This window comes from Chaetura pelagica, unplaced genomic scaffold (assembly GCF_000747805.2).
Source record: "Chaetura pelagica isolate M959 unplaced genomic scaffold, ChaPel_1.0 scaffold1239, whole genome shotgun sequence".
Classification (NCBI taxonomy): domain Eukaryota; kingdom Metazoa; phylum Chordata; class Aves; order Apodiformes; family Apodidae; genus Chaetura; species Chaetura pelagica.
The window spans coordinates 131,343-148,699 of NW_009954425.1; positions in this window are offsets into that span (position 1 = coordinate 131,343).

Consider the following 17,357-nt stretch of genomic DNA (forward strand, 5'->3'; position numbering starts at 1 on the left):
ACTCCACCGTGTCACTACATAAAATAACTTTGCTGATGTAACATTTACACAGGAAAGCCAGCTTGGGAACTGATGGGTATTTTCTCTCTCTTTTCCCTCCCCCCTCTTTAAATGACAAACATATTTTCAGTAATTCTACTGAAATATTTAGATCACTTGCCATCAAAAATCCTGTTTCTCCTGGAGTCAAGGTCACTCAGTATCAACTGGGATCTGTCATTTTGTCAAATCTTGTCTCATTTTGACATTATCTGCATCCACATGTATCGCTGCTATAACAAGTGACAGTTCTAGCTTAGGTAGGTCTTGCTCACATTATCACTATCAGTTGGACCTCTTGATGGACTATATCTCCCAAGAGACACAGTCATGCAAATCCTGTGACCTCCAACCTGCTAGAGCAGAGGGTGCCAAGCAGGAGGCACATAAATGTGATTCACCAGGACAAAAGTGCTGGACCAGTGACTACAGCACTAGTGATCAGGGAAGACATCTCTGGGTTTCCAGGACTCATCAAAAGCAGTGGAGGAAGACATAATGTCAAATTGGTCCTTTTAAAAACCACCACACCATCCTTTTGAAAACCAAAATTTTTCATAACCCTCCATTTTAGCACAAAAATGAGACTTTTTTTCAATTCCTATTCAACATAAATGCTGAAGTTAGCAGAATTCCCTAAGGGAAGGAAATACTGAGTTTTAAATCAGCTCTAGTTATTCCTCCTCCTCCTTTAATCTCAATCTGTGCTTGCTACATGTTCTACTATTAAATTTTTCCTCATATATCTTTCCCAGCTGAATCTTTTACTTGAGCTGTTCTTTAAAATCTCTCTCTGGCTTGCTGACTATCATCAGAGACAGATGAGACAGCACATCACAGCTCTCCCTCATGGGAAAGCATCACAATGTCTTTGCCTAAACTGATAAAAGTATGTTGGGTTCATCACCATCTCATGTTTTGCTCTCAGTAACCTGGGTACTGCTCCTGCCCAGTTATCACTGAGCTGACCTTTTCCTCTTCCCTCCTTCCTTCCACCCACGATGCCACAAACACAAACTTCACTTTACTATCTAGTGTCAACCCTTAAGTTCTTGGAGTACCCACGTAGAAAGTAAAATTGGTTTAGGTTGCTCAGAAAACCCTCTGCACATTCTCTCAGAGTGGTATCTCTTCAATCACAGCAGAAAATACCTATTATAGGGACTGGAGAATCCTAGGGGAGGAGATGCTCTGAGCACTGCATTTTCCTGACATAGCACAATCACAGAAGCAAAATTAGCCAGAACTGCAAAGGGAGATTAAGCTAAAAGTCTTCACCTTGGAAGTAAAAAAAATAAATTGAAAAATTCTCCATTTTGCAAGCTTCTTCAGATCAGCTTCACACAGAAGTGTCTACATTTAGTATACAATATTCACCATTGTGCATTTTTATACACTATATGAAAGTATTTTCACTTCTCCCTGCCAGTGTTCAAGGCCAGGTGGGAGGAGGCTTTGAGCAACCTGGCCCAGTGGGAGGTATCGCTGCCCATGGCAGGAGGCTTGGAACTAGAGAAAACTTTAAGATCCCTTCCAACCCAAATCCTTCTATGATTCTAAAAATACAACTAAAACAAGAGGTCTTGTTCTTATAATCACATTTTTTCTTGTTTCCCCATTTCCCCTTCTGTCTTCTCATTCCCATTTACTTATGCACTGTGGCAACTCACACATTGCCTTCCAGTATAATGGCAACCTTTCAAAAAATCTGGTGAAGTTAACAGCTAATTTTATCCAGCAGAACAACTCGGGTTATTTGCAAAAATGCCAAACCCTAATGCATGGGATTTGAGAAATTTGGGTTCCATGACTCTATTATATTTCTTGCTTAATTACTGAAGTCCTGATGCACAGAAACCTGATTACTGTGGGTAGCAAACTGTAACTTCAGTAGAGGAAATATTCTGAATTTCTGCTAAGTCTGTGTAGAAAACAAACATTTAGTGTTTACCTGCAAGTTCTGCCCTCAGACCTCCCAGGTGCCTGTGTCTCATGGCAGAGTCTGGGAGAGGTATCAAACCTGGGGATTTATAGCTGGTAGAGGAAGATGGAGTGACTGACCCAGGTGTAGCAAATCTACACTACTCTGTGGGAGTGGATGAGATGCATCCAAGGGGGCTTTATGCACTTGTGGATGTCATAAAGAGAAAACACTCTAGTATTTTGGGAAGGTCATGGAGACTGAGACCAAACCCATGAACAGTAAAAGGCAAATCTCAAGACCATCTTCAGGATGAACAAGAAGAAAGAAACTTCCGGAGGTGGAAGATAAACCATTCTGTGTTTCTGTGATTATTGATTACTATGATTATAACCACATTTTGTATAATTTTTCCTTTTAAAAATGTAAGAAAAAAAAAAACACATAAAAGTGGGAGGGGGAGCTGAAGATTAGTTTCTTTGCCATGCTGGCATTCAGCTTTGCTTTCTGTAAATGCTATGCTGACCTCTGGCAAATATTCCTCAGCATGGGCCTTAGAAAGAGTCTTCATTAACACTTGTGAAGATGATTTAAAAAAATCAAAACTCAATACAAATTATCCTGTAGTTTAGGTAAAACTTACTTAGACATTATAGACGGACATAAATGAAGCTAATTTTTCCAAGCTACATGAAGAACTCTTTCCAGAAAGAAATAAAATTACCTTCAAAAACACTGAGTTTCATGGAGTTATGCAATATCTCTATACATTTTTTCTTAGTACACTAATCAAACAGCTAGCTTCTTAGTAGAACAGATCTTGGTTTTGGACAATAGATTACCATGAAACGTAATCATTATTTTGGCCAGACAGGCTTTTCTGAGGTATCTCGGTCTCCTGCCTTAACCTGCTCCCCAGAAAACAACTCCTTTTCATCACAGGAACACTGCCTGCTTAATGATAGGCTTATGAAAACCCAACTGAAATATTTTGTTATCTTTCCAGCATCAGGAAAGCCTCCAAATAGCTAACAAATTACTAAAACCAGGGAGTGTCCAAGCAGGAAGATTGATTCAGTAAGAAAAAGGCTTTGCCTTCCTCCTCTGGAAGCCACATCCTGTGATTTGGCTTGTTCTATTCCTTTCCCCTTGGAAGCAGATTTTTACATTTTTCTGAAGTGTTGTTTTATTAGAATGATAAACAAAAAGATATTTTGTGTTTGCTTTGTGAAATATTTACTAGTTGTCTTGGCTGTTCTCTGCCTTTCTACCCACCATTACATTTCTGCTGCTCTGGGCTTCTCTCTCATTTTCTGCTGTCCTCTTTCCTTCTCCCCTGAGTTTGTTTTTCCTTAGCTCTGTAACATTCTGCTTTCAAAATAAATACAGAGAAGCTGCTGCTTCCCTAGACCATTCCCAGGGGCAGTGATATAGGAGTTTCCATGAAATGCCACTTCCTGGGTCATCAGCCTGACCTGAGGGTTGGGTGTTTTTTTTTCTTTCATTTTTTCTTTCCTTCATTAAGTCAAAGCAGAAAAGATGCAAGATTTTAAAAGCTCTGTAAAGTGGGAAGCCTGCATGGCTGAAAATCAGAACTCAGAACCCTTGGACTCTCAGCAAAAGAAATGATACTGTAATAAATGATAAAAGCCAAGTTTCCAGTAGCCTGCACAGCTTTAGGAGATCTTAATCAAATTACTTTAAAATGCGCAGAATGCATCTTTGTTGTTAAAAACCCAACAATGTGCACTGGAATGAGATTTACATAAAAATTGTTGCTTAGCAGTCCACAGCTCAAAATTTTCAATCTCTGATTTTCCTACATAATCTGAGGAATTTCACAGTTAAGGAGTAAGGAAGGACATATCCATCTACTTTCAGAACTGTTGAAGGTGCAAGATAGCTGCCTGTATATATTACAAGATACACTGTAATAATTAATTTATCCTCATGATATGAGCTTTTACTTCAAGAATGGCCTCTGCTAGACTTGACCTTTACAACAAGTGGGCTCTAATTCTATTAATTGCACACTTTCTGGACAACATAATCTAGACCCAAATCCACAAAAGCTTCTGATGTTTACTAACTTCTCCCATATTTTGTTCTTTTCCAACCCACGCAATACAAATCAGCTTCTAGCTCACTGCATCATTAAGTAGAGAAACAGTGTGGTACTTAATTTAATTTAGGCCCTGGGAAATAAGGGATCAAAGATGCACAGACATATTCCAGGACACAGTAGGAAACCAAAGGGGAGAAACCATTATTTTTTTGTTGTTTTTTTTTTACAGGATCCATTAAGTGTCTAGTAATTGAGGCTGGAATGAGGATGTACTGGGTTTTGGGTGCATTCCCTTTGATATATTTGCAACACTGTAAAGCAAGAAACTTCTGCAAAACATACACAAACCAACTTCTTAGTTGCTGTCCAACTTCAAGTAAATCCTCCTTCTTTGCTGCTCAGAGGAAAATAAAAGAGCAAATGAAAACAGCTGCTGGAGTTGCTGAAGATGGTGAGGAACTTTTGGGTACAATTCTGATAGCAGCTAATAAAAATCAGGCTGCATCCTGCATACATGCAGAAGGAAGCCAGGAAAATGTGCAGAAAGACTCATACAAAATAGTAGTTGAAGCAAACATGCTTCTCTACATTTTTATTCCCAAACTACAGCTGTAAATGGGACCCATGGAAGACACCTGAGATCAGAAAACAAAAACTTCAAATACTGGCTGCAGAATCAGCTCCAAAGTGACTCCTCACGTCTCTGAATTTAGGCAGTGCTTTTCGTTATTATTTGTGATATTAACAAAGGGAGGAACTTGCTATTTCTTCCCATACATATCTCAAATGCCCAGTTTCCTTTTTTTTTTTTTTTTTCTCTCTAGATGCCTGAAGGAGCCCACCTTTTGTCAAAACACAAAATGGGCTTTGGTTCCCTTACATCTTTTGTAAGAGGACAGAACCTGCCCTCTTAAGAAAAGTCATAACATGCAGTTACAGTAAATCCAGGCTTGTTATCTGTTTACAAGCCAGAAAGGAGACAGTGAGAGGAGCTGGGGATGTGCAGTGCTAAGGAATGATACTGCAGAAAGCAAACATCTGCAGAAAAAGGCTGAGGGTAATATTCTACTGGGGGGACACACACATGGTGTGAAACTGGGAGCCTCTGGACAAAAAGAAGAGCCTGGTGTTGAAGGAATATGGTTTTAAGGAGGGATTCCAGAGTAAGCTGGAGGAGGAACAAATCTAGAACGATGAGCAGATGAGAAGGAAGTGTTAACAGGACAGAGAGTTGAAAACACCAGCTGTGCACTGAGGGGAGCTCTGAACAGAGAGGGCACGAGGCTGCAGAGAGAGGAGAGGAAAAAAGAGGATGACTGTGAGTGCAAACAGAGGTTGATGGGGACAAAATGAAGCTCTGGGTTAAGGAAGGGTATGTAAAGTCACTGACCTCTGAGGAGTCTTCAGGAAAAAAAAAAAAAAAAAGGCATTTCTCTGTGCACCTGAAATACTGATTTTCTAAGAGCCAGCCCTGCAGAGTTATTAAGCTCAAAAGGCATCATTAAGCATGCAGGTTCTTATAATTTTAGATGTCTTTGGAGGGAGGAAAATGAGAACAGGATGATAACATGACTCATGATTTTCCAATATTAGGTACCACGGTTCTGTAGCGGTACAGGCCGAAACCTGGGTACCCTACTTCTTCTAACTCTGAAACTGAAATAGCCATAACTGCCAATCCAGCTGGACAGGGTACATACTGGTTTGTCTGTTCTGTCCCCAAAGCCAATCTTAGTTTAGAAACCAGAGAATCATCAAGGATGGAAAAGACTTTCAAGATCATCAAGTCCGACTGTCTGCCCTACAACTCCTAACCACTAAACCATGTCTTGAAACACCACATCCACCCGTTTTTTTAACACCTCCAGGCACAGTGCCTCTACCACCTCCCTGGGGAGACTGTTCCAATGCCTCACCACTCCTGATGTCCAATCTGAACCTCCCCTGGCACAACTTGACCCCATTTCCTCTTGTCCTATCACCAGTCAGTAAGGAGGTGACGCCAACACCTGCCCCACTACAAAGTCCTTTCAGGTAGCTGCAGAGAGCAATGATGTCCCCCCTCAGCCTCCTCCTCTCCAGGCTGAACAGCCCTGGCTCCCTCATCCTCTCCTTGTAAGACCTATTCTCCAGACCCCTCATCAGCCTCGTTGCCCTTCTAGTAAGAGAGATCAATAGTAAAAGAGGTGAGTGTTCAGCTGCCAACCAGCACTGAGCAACTACAGTCTGAAACAGGATTTTCTCATCTGTCCCTCTGGTTGAAGTGCCATAGTCAGACAGCATTAGACATACTTAATCCCAGCTATCTGAAACAACTTTCTATCTGCAGCTCTTCCTACGCAGGCAGGCTGGGGGTCCTCCCAGGTACTTGGTATGCAAACAGATCACATCAAACTTGGCAGTGGCAAAAGGAAAATCTGTAGACACTAAAAAAAACAACAAACCAAACCAAACCAAAATACAAACCAACACAAAACCCCAACAAAACCCAACAATAAGGCACAGTGACATCAGAGTGGTGTTTCCTTCAGATGACTTGTAGAATCAACCCTGTTCTTAGGTTGCCACGGTGAGGAACTAGGTGGGGAGATATGTGACAGAAAGTCATAGTTCAACAGCATTCACCTGGAAACTCAAGCAAGTTGAAAAGCATGATGCTGAGTACCAGTGAAGCTGCTCTGGAGGTGCTGATCCCAAACTCCCTTATGTGGCATGTTCTCCATCCAGAGCTGAGCTCTGGGTAGGCCTAGAAACACTCCCAAATTAATTGCTCCAACAAATCCAAGCTTAGACTTACAGTAGTAATTCCAAATTCAGAAATCCATATAGTAAAAAAAATAATTTGCTGGATAACCACATCTGGCAGAATCTATGAAAACTTCAGACTGCCTACAAGTGAAATGATGTCAGGACAGGCTTTTTCTCTATCATTAAGTATATATTAAAAATACTGGGTTTAATCCTTTGGCAGCATTAAGGGAACCTTTTTTTCTTAAGGGCTAGATTAATTTAAGGTTTTATATGGGAACAGTTAAGTAGGGAACTCCTCAAAAAGTCTGGTACAATACAAATATTTAATCCTTCAGTAAGTAATTTGTACTTTGCTCCACTATTCTCAAGCCTAGCATCTACCATATAAGCTTACAGAAATGCAACAAGAGGAGTGATAAAGTTCTGTACCCATTCCTAGGATGTCCAAGGAACTCCTCCAGAGGCTGTCCTGGCAGCTTGTCCAGCAAGCACATTCACCCACAGCAATACACACGGGAGGGTTTGAGTCCAGGACTCCCCATGCACATCAGCAAAGGTTACACTCACGCACAGACATCCATGGGATGCAGGGGATGAGATCTGCTGGACAGAATTTATGGCAAGAGTTTGGTCAGCAGCAGCATGGTTTTGCTTTTAATAGTACTTTTAGAGATAGAAAGTGCATTACTGCTTTTAAAGAAATATATTAAGAGTTCACTGGAAAGCCTACAAAATTTACTCACTTCATAACTGTACCATATTTACCATTTAATCTGAGCATGAATTCTTTATCTTTCCTTGAATTTCCCTGTTTCAAGTAACACTACAAAATAAAATACTTGTTAACTCATTAAGATAATCCTCTTGTTCTGCTTAGAAATGGACAGAAATAGGATCAAATATTATAACATGCCTGCCACTTTTGATTATTTTGTAATTGGGTGCTTATTATATTTCTCTGTGATTAAATCAGACTAACAGCAAAGGCACTTTAAGAGCTTTTCCATCCTCAAATTTGTTGATTTCTTTGACATGAAAGTTGAAGCCTTTAAACACAGTGAGCTGGTCATATCCTGTTCAAAGGGACTTTCCAATTTTGTTTGCGTAAAGGAACATGTGTTCAGATGAGATGGCTTTCCAAGTTTGCTCCTTTGGCTCCCCTAACAGCTACACTGCCATTCATCACCTGCCACCAAAGCTGCCAATGACCAGGGAAGTTCATCAGAGAAAAATGATCTGATCTTACAGCTGCCCATGGACAATGCTGAGCTGCAATGGAATATATTAGCAATGCTGTCTCTGCCAGTCCCTTCCTGAGATGAAGAGATGGTGAAATACCCCAAGACATAAAAATACTGGCTCTGATGCAGTCAGTGGTGAAGGACTGCTCCTTTCAACAGAACCAAGGATTCACATCCTATCTCCAAACCAGCTGATAGTTGTCACCACCATGAACTGCTCTTCAGATTTTCGCAATCGCCTGGACAAAAAGGTGTGGATTTGTCTGTTTTCAGTTGCAATAGTCATCTAATTGTGAGGTGACTTACAGTCTTTGTTGCCCAAGACAGCTCACATGGCATTGAAGGGGTTACTTCCACCTCTTTCACGAGGCCCTCCTTGATTTACTGTCAAAGTGGTCTTCTACTGGTGCTCACCTCTGACTCTTTTGGTGCAGCAAATTGCTCATTTTCCTGAGCTCCAGCTGCACTCTTCAGAAATCTAATGTCATCCAAAAACAGCTGAACTGCTGTGATTCTCTGCAATGAATCAGCCAAGGTCCCTCACAGTGCAAGGCAGCTCCTGTGTAACTGCATGTGAGCAACCATACCGGCACTGCTGGGTAGTGATCCACAGCTGCATGTGCAGACAGAGAGCAGTGACAGTGACATTCCTCAGGGGCCGGTGCTGTTTAACATCTTTGCCAGTGACATGGACAGTGGAATTAAGTGCACCCTCAGCAAGTTTGCTTTGAGCAACCTGGCCTAGTGGAAACTGTCCCTGCCCATGCAGGGGGTTGGAACTAGATTATCTGTAAGGTCCCTTCCAACCCAAACCCTTCTATGATTCTATGGGTCACTGACCACTCTTTAAATCTTTCACACAAACAGAAATGTAACCATATGATCTGTCCTCTTGCTGCTGGCAACACTACCTCCTCCCATAGTGTCCCTGTAACCTTTCTCCTTCTTTCCCAGCTATTAGGATTTTTTTATCTGCCCCAACTCAAAATGCAGTGGGGTGTGCAGTAGAAGTTGCAGGGAGCACCTGCAGAGCTGACCCCACCAGGCAACAGGGAAAGCAAAAAGCTCTCTGGCAGCAAACAAGGAATATTCTAAAATATTATTAGAATATAGAAAGTGATGGAGAAGAGGGATGAAACCTGACCTTGCAGCTTCTACTGAATCAGCAGGTTGCAGCTAGAGAGGAGGGGCATGTTTGTTTTCAAAACAATAAAATACAAACAGACCACATCATCCCACGTTACCATTCTTAACAGAACTCTTCACACAATGCTCTTCTGTTACACACAGAAAACATCCTTCTTTTTTTTTTTTTTTCAATAAAAACCACAAAACACTAGTGTAAGCAAATATCACACCAAAAAGACAATCCCTTCTCCCCACAAAACAACAAAAATGCCTGAAGGCTACACAACATGGTCAGTATCTAAAGGCACAACACACTCAACAAAGCAAAACAGTTGGCTTTCTGTAGAGCTGTGTTTACCAAACCTTTCATTTGTGGCACCCAAACCACAAGCCAAGGCAAGAAAGATGGCTACAGCCCACTGTTGATGACCATGGAGCAGACCTGCACCTTGCAGCAGAGGACAGCAGTGATGCCCTGGTCTAGCTGTGACCAAGCTGCTTCCTGAGGTAAGAGTGATAAAATCAGCTCCAAGCAGTGCTGCTCCTCACCTAATTAACTGTAATCCACGTCCAGCACTGCCACCTGACACATCTGAATGCACCTTTGAAGATCTGCAGTCACAGAGGGAGAAATAGAAAGCATCCTGATGACTGCTCTTTGCACAGCTCTCCATTGTGCAGCACAGACTTACCCTTCACTGACATAACCTCTTAGCTGTCTTTTTTTTTTTTTCCTTCATCTTGATCTAACAGCAATCTCCTTGCACAAGGGATAAGAGCATCTCAGCCAGCAAGTGTCACAAAAGTAACAGACTTGGAGCAGTGATTCTTCTGAAGCCAACCGAAGCAATGGATTTGGATGCACAGCTACTTTGGATCTGTGTGAAAAATACCATGGCTAGAAAACAAGCAGATGCTATTTGAGAAGAAGAACATAAATGTGAATATGTGCAACTTTTAGGGCTGCAAAAGACTTAGAGGTGTTGGCAGGACCTTACTATTTTGACTATTTCCATTCAGGGAAATGGGCCATTACCATAGAGGGAGACAATTTTTCTTCCTGATCAGGAAGACCCTTAACTCTTTCAGTCAATCCACACTTTGACTGGACAAAACCATGTTACCCAACAAAGGTTGAACTCTATGCCTCTGCCATTTCCTAAGCCTGCCTGTTGCATGTCATCTCCACTGGAACAAGTTGAAGCATTACAGGTACCTATCCATCGACACTCATTACAGCCGATACCTTTGCACAACAGAAGAGAAACTCATTCTTGGCTACCTTTCACTGAAGCATCCACTCCCAACTGTTACTCATCTGCTGAGCAAAGCAGTTGGCTGGCTACGGACCATCAGAACAATACAGGTCTCCCAGCAATGTTTTCCTCACTTGGCATACAGGCCTCCACAACCCAGATATGGTAACAAGAGGAGCACTTCCCCAGGAGACTGCATGAAGAAGAAAATGCTGGAAGCAAGGTCCCTAGCTGCATTGTTTTGCCATGTCATCACGGCTGAAACACAGCTGATGAAAAATATACCAGGCTGGGTTGAATCCTTCATGTTACGCACAGAAATGGGGAGCAAGGGAATGATTATGGCACTGCCCTGAAAAGTTGCAGTGAGGCACAGATACTACTCCAGAGCTCCCATGCAGTGTATGAAAATCATTTGGTTTGCACGTATCTTATAGTATTTGTTACATCCTCCAGTGTTTCACAAGGGGCTCAAATTATGAAATTATGTTCAGAACTTTGCCTTATCGTGGGTGTGTGCTGCTGCACCCACAGAAGGTGGATAGAAAGAAAGGTAATTTTTTTCTTTTCCTATGCAATCCCAAGATGGGTGGACTGAATCCATCCATTAGTGACATTGTAATGTAGAGTTTACAGCACACAGCCCAATTATCATTACCCTTGGCTTGCTGTGGTGCAAGAAGGCGGATTCTTCCTCACAGCTACATGTAGATCACTTTCTCCCTTCATGGAAAAGCAGGACAACAAACCACTGCACCACACAAGGATGATACCTGCTGTTACAAAAGCTGCCCTGAGGCACTTGCCTGAAGGAACAGCCTGTTCCCTTGATCTGGGCTAGGATGCTGCTGCTCTGCAGCGTGACCCCGCATCACGCGCTTCGCAGAAGAAAGGCGCTGGGCCATGGGAGGATGGAAGCAACCAGGGCAACAATCTCAAAGCTGCAGATTAACATTTTGAGGCTGGTATCATGGGTGTGATGATAGCGACTGATAAAGGGATGGAGCGGTACGACCGTGCACGTCACTAACGATGCGTACGGAAGGGTGGAGGGTGACAAGATGAAGGGCTGTTATTGGCGCTGTGTGACAGAAGGAGGTAAAATTGGTGGAAGAATATAGTGCAGTTATGTAATGCAAGACTTTACACCCCCTGCAACCTGCATGCTTAATTACAGCCTTACTAGTAGATGGATCAGGTGGGAAAGGAAGAAGAAAAATAGTTGGCAGGCAGAGTTCTAATGCAAACACATATCTACGAGCATTTTAAGAAAAAAGGACAAAGAAAACAAAGGACAAATACGGCAGCAAAGCACACATAGTATTCACTGAACATAAATATGCTTTGTAGCAAGGAAGACCTTTGACTCATAGCCTGTTCTTGGGGGAAACAGACACAACTTACAGCTCCAACTGTGGTGCTAATAGCTTTTTCAGTTTTTTTTAAGAAGCTTCCCTTCTAACACTTGGGTATTTTGAGTGCATTTGGGCTTCACTACCTAACAAATTAAGATTTCTTAATAGGTAGTGGAACTACCCGTTCCTGGATGAAAAGGTACAGTGCTCAGCCCAGCTAAGAAACCACACAAATCCAAACACCAAGGAGATGACATTAAGGCTGACAGAAAATGAAAACCTGTTTTTCTTCAGAGAAACAGCATTCTTCATTCTGTTAACCTGTTTCACAAAGTTTATCTGCTTGGTGCAGAAACTGATTTTAAAAAAACCTGTTTTCACTTCAAATTGCTGAATTGCAGCCATGGGCCAAGAATCCATCACTTAAATCTGTACCAATATAAATGACCAGAAAAGCCCAACTGTTTAAAGCAGTAGCTGAAAGGCAGTTTTTGACAGTGAAAGTATGCATACCTGGAAGAGAATGTATTCCAACTAGATCTACTTCACACCTTCTGGCAGGAAAAAATATTCCTGCGTGGTGGTTTTTGTTACTTGTGTGTACCTATTTCATGCATCCAGTTCAACACAGTATCACATGAGTTTTTATAACAGCTACTTGGAGAAACAAACAAACAAACCTGTAAATACCATGTTTTTCTAATCTTATTTTGCTAGCACGGAAACACACACAGAAATTAAAAACCTGTTTAACATCTTCTATTTAAAAAAAAAGACAGCCACAAGCTAGCTATGCACAGGCTTCCACTTATTTTAGGACATTGTGGGGGTAAATAAAAAGCTTTCAGTAAATCTCATTTAAGAAGGATGTGGTATTGCATGAAAAGCTAATCAACAGCAGGATTCCTTCTGTTTCTCAGATACCATGAAATGCTTCTACTTATACCTGGACGGGCAGAATTATGAAGTCACATTAAGAGCTATTTTTGAGAAAGACTTAGAACTTGTCAGCAAGTTCTAATTAAGCCTTCCACTCATCCACAGTGCTATGAAACCTTTTAAAACAGCATTCAACAAGTACCTCCAGCTGTCCCTCTTTCACCTTTCACAGAGTAACTCCAGCTACCATGGAAAGTAACCTAGTTTTGCTCTGAAGTTTAAAAAAAACAGTCACTCATTTTCCCTTCCAGCTGGTGGGCAGACATGATACATGAATGAAATAATTAATTTCTTACTATCATCTCCAGCAATTAGATTTGTTATGAGTGCATCCTGCACATTAATGATGATGAAACTCTAGGTAGTAGCATTTGATCTGCAATCTTGGTAGCTTTGAAAGGTGTGCAAGGAGAGGAGCAGCTGCTCAGTCTTCTCTGCTGGAAATAACTGTATACCCTCCAATAAAGATGTTCTTAGCTGGACACTTCCAAATTAGCATGCAACAAACACTCTTCTTTCATTACATCCTATTCCTGGTTTTCTGCCACTGATACCCCAGACTGTGGCCAAAGACTACTGCTAAGTGGGTCTATGAGTGACTGACAAAATCTAGATGTAGAAAGAATATAAAAAGATGTATAGATTCTAATTTTCACAAATAAATTTTAAAAAAAAAAAGGTTAGGGAACATTGCTAATGCCAATTTTATCAATTTACTGCTTGGGAATGGAGAGGGTTCATACTGTGTATCACACAAGGTGCTGAGACTGGAAAGCAGAGGGAGCAACATAAGGTACCAATCCAAAGATTTTAAATGCCAGTACCTTCTGTTCTTTTCCACATCATCCTAGCTTGGGGCAACATGAAACACATAAAATGGCCAGAAAATCAAATAGATTCCAAGTCCTGGTACTTATTTGAATTTCCCATGTCTTTGCCCTTAGGTTTGATGTTGTAATTCAAGATTGCTCTCAAATTATCACTCCTACATACTCTTTTATGTTATATTTTAACCTTCCTGATTTTTTGTGCCAGCATTTACTAATAAATATAACTGAAAATATTCTGATTTGCCTATTTCAGTAGGTGCACGTTTTAAAGAGAAATATAAAACAAAGTCAGATTCCAAGATGAAAAAAACCCTCAGCTACCATTAAATATAAACACAATTATAATTTCAGGATCTCAAGAGGGATGTCACAACAACCTTGATATATATAACCACCACTGAGACACAAGATGAAGTTCCCACGGTGTTCCTGTTTTCACATGCAGTTTGTTTCTTTGGAGTCTGTCATGCTGGGATGCTGCATGCACATTAAGAAATATTTCTTTTCATCAGAAGGGTAAAATACCATGTTTGGCAGAAGCTAAGGCAACTCTCTGCATAATGTTTGGGGCCAAAACCAGGAAGATATTCCTTCTCTTCTTTCCTTCTCCTTTCTACAATGAAAATTCTCCAAAAGCCAGGAAAAGAGGGCAGTCTTGTTGATCATCTCTTATGCCCACCAGTAAGAAAAAAAAAATAAAAAAATACAGTCTCTCAATAAATAAAAAGATCTCAGGAAACATAAGACTGATAATAAATATGACAACATACACAAACAAAATAATTGGCATACACCCTTCTTAGGGTGTTCTCTGACATTGTTAGCAAGTACATTTCCATCCTTGAGACCTGCAAGGCAGCAAAATGTGTGGGAGGATAATGGGACAACTAGTTTTATCAGGATTTTTAAAAAAGAGAGACAAAGCAGTGTGCCTCAAATTTCATGACCATTGCTATAGGACAAAAGTAATGTCAGCCTGAATACACAGCTTTGCTTGCACTATGGTTTCTTTCCAGTTCCAATAATCATGACTACTAACAACTGTTCAATTGATCCCAAAACCTTTTGAGTGGAAGCAAGAGTTACAACACACCAGGTAGGGCTGTAAAAAAACCCCACCTTCCATTCACTTAGAGATGTTACACAATCCAGAGAGAGGTGTTTGGCATTCGTGCAGGTGCACATACACATCCCACGGTCATACTGAACATTACTCCCTGCCTCTAGGCAGACAGCAAAACGTTTCTAATTTTTTGTAATTACTATTTTGATCAGTATTTGTTTATGAAAATGCAACAGCTCAACTCTTGTTCATCAGTGCTACTGCATATTCACAGCAAGGTGCAGGGAACCTGCAGCAGCTGCTGGCTGTGGTGCTCATCCAGATGTCAGGTGATGGCAAAGGGCAAGCAGTGCTGTGGTCCTGAGACTGAAGTCTGGGACCAGGACTTCACTAGCATTGCTGCATTTGTATTTCAAAACCAGCAATAGCTGTGACTGAAAACTAACACCAAAATCAGAATTTCTATCCAGGGAAAACCCTACAAGGCCAAGCAGTGTTGCGGGAAAACTACAGTAAAGTTTCATCGATCAAAACAACCCCCACTACCCTTTAAAATGAAAAACTTTTTAAAATTATGCCAAACACCTGCATGCTCAGTTTTTTACTCAGTCTGCACCTCACAAGAAAAACGTACCAAGATCTCAATACACAAGCCAAGGATCCACAGCAAGACCCTCCAGTGCTCTCCGCTCCATCACTGCAGGATGGGGAGATGCAGACTTGAGAGATGTATCCCTGTGAGCTGCAGCTTCCAGAGTTTTGTCCCTTTCCCTCTCTGTGACAAAACAGCCTCGTGTGACGGGGCACAGTGATGCCAGCACTGCCCATGGAGCAACAACCTTCAGGAGCTGCAGATCCTTTGGAGGCAGACAGAAACATTCTGGAGCAGACAATCTGAAAACCCTGTTTTACTGGAATTTTTCCAACTAGATCTGATTAATAGATCTCCTTTTGCCTTCTATGTAAATGTATTGGCTTATGCTGTAAAACACAGCACGTGGGTGCATGGACAAATATCAAAGCAGTTTCAAATGCACCATTTTGAGTAACAGTGAGTTTAATGTTAAGGTGGTTGTTTTGATTCTCCCTGGCACTTTTGGGGAGCAGGTCACGGTCAAATCAAATGTGTGACAAGGAATTATCTGATGTTTATAAATTCAGGAATTGTTCAAGAGTTGAAAAATGAGAGAGCCAGCACAACAAACCAAGTTACTATAATCTCCTCAAGCCAAACTGAAAACTGACCTTCCTGTGGCATTTTTTCTTCTGCACAGTTCCACTTAGAATTGGTAAAATAAAAATTCCTGTTTTTTTCTATTTATTCACAGACTGACTTGTAAAATGAATATTTAAAAGTAGCTGTAAAAAACCAGTTCAGTTTTCTGAAAGAAAGTCTGGGAGAGATATGACTATGTTCCCTAACATTACTAGGTTTTAGCTGTTCTCATTTATCACAGAAATAATAAGTAGTGCTTAGCTTCTAAACCAGTCAGGAATTATGGAGAGGGTGCTGCCCTTTCAAATTTCCAAATGCACATTTACCAGGTCTTGCAGGCCTTTTACAGTGTAGTGAAGTTTTAATTCTAAAAGATACAGACATAGCTTAGTGGAAGTGGCACCTTCAGTCTTTCTCTGTTTTCTTATCTTCTCAAAAACAGACTTGAGAGCTAAGCACATGGATTTTGCAAAGTGTTGTGCTCTCATCTTCAATTTATACCAGCTGTTCAGCTTTGAATAGTACTTCAGTATTCGCCATGTCAGCAGAACTGCCTTCCAGGAGTGCCATCTTGAGCCAAACCTCAAAAAAAAGAATCACTGCTTGGCACAGGCAGCTCCTCACAAGTGTGCTCTGCTTCCTGCCAACCAGGCTTCAGCACACAGTAACAGAAGGTACTGCCAACAGGAGCACAAGTGATGCTCTCAACCCCACCCCAGTTCCTCTCTTGTCTCACAGCTGTATCCAGAAATAGCTGCAAAGATATGCAGTGACCTAGGAGAAGAGCAACTCACATGCTGGTACAATTTCTAGGGCTCTGATCAACTGGAGGGCATCTTCTTGCAGTCCCTGGACTTTTGCCTTGGAGGAAAACACTCAGTGGAAGCTGACTGCTTTTAATACTCATTCCACATCATCACACGTGGCACCCAACGTTTACTATCTCAACAAGCACAGTGCAAAATTTTCCTCTCTGTTGTCAAGCATCTGTTTGACTCAGATCACACCTAATCACTTTTTGCATAGATGTGTAAATGATTGGGATAGAAGTGGGTTTGCTTTAACACATTGTTGGCATAAAAAACCAAACCCCAAGCAAACCACATCTGGGAACTAGGCTTAACTGCAAATTAGCAAGGACAGCTGAGTGGCAATTAGCACCGCCACCATTCAAGGAAGGAGACTCAATGGTCCACCAGAGACTGACCAAGATATATAATTTTGTAAATAATGAAATGGTTTTCTAAGTTTTAGTATGTATCACTCTCCCTGGAGTGAAATGCAGGTTTTGTTTCATGGTTATACTAAGGCATATTGTTGACCATAATTAAAGGACAAGAAACTATGCATATATATTTCTTTTAAACTGTTTTGGTTTTTTTTGAGAAGTCTTCCAAACTTCTCAACTGTCAGGTTAACAAATCAAGCACTGTAAGAAAACCAAGCATGCTATAGACTGTACCCTGCATAACAGGATGCCACTTATTAGAGTAAAACCAAACCAGAAAAAAACCCACATAATCAGGTTAACTATTTCCACTGGAAGAACACAG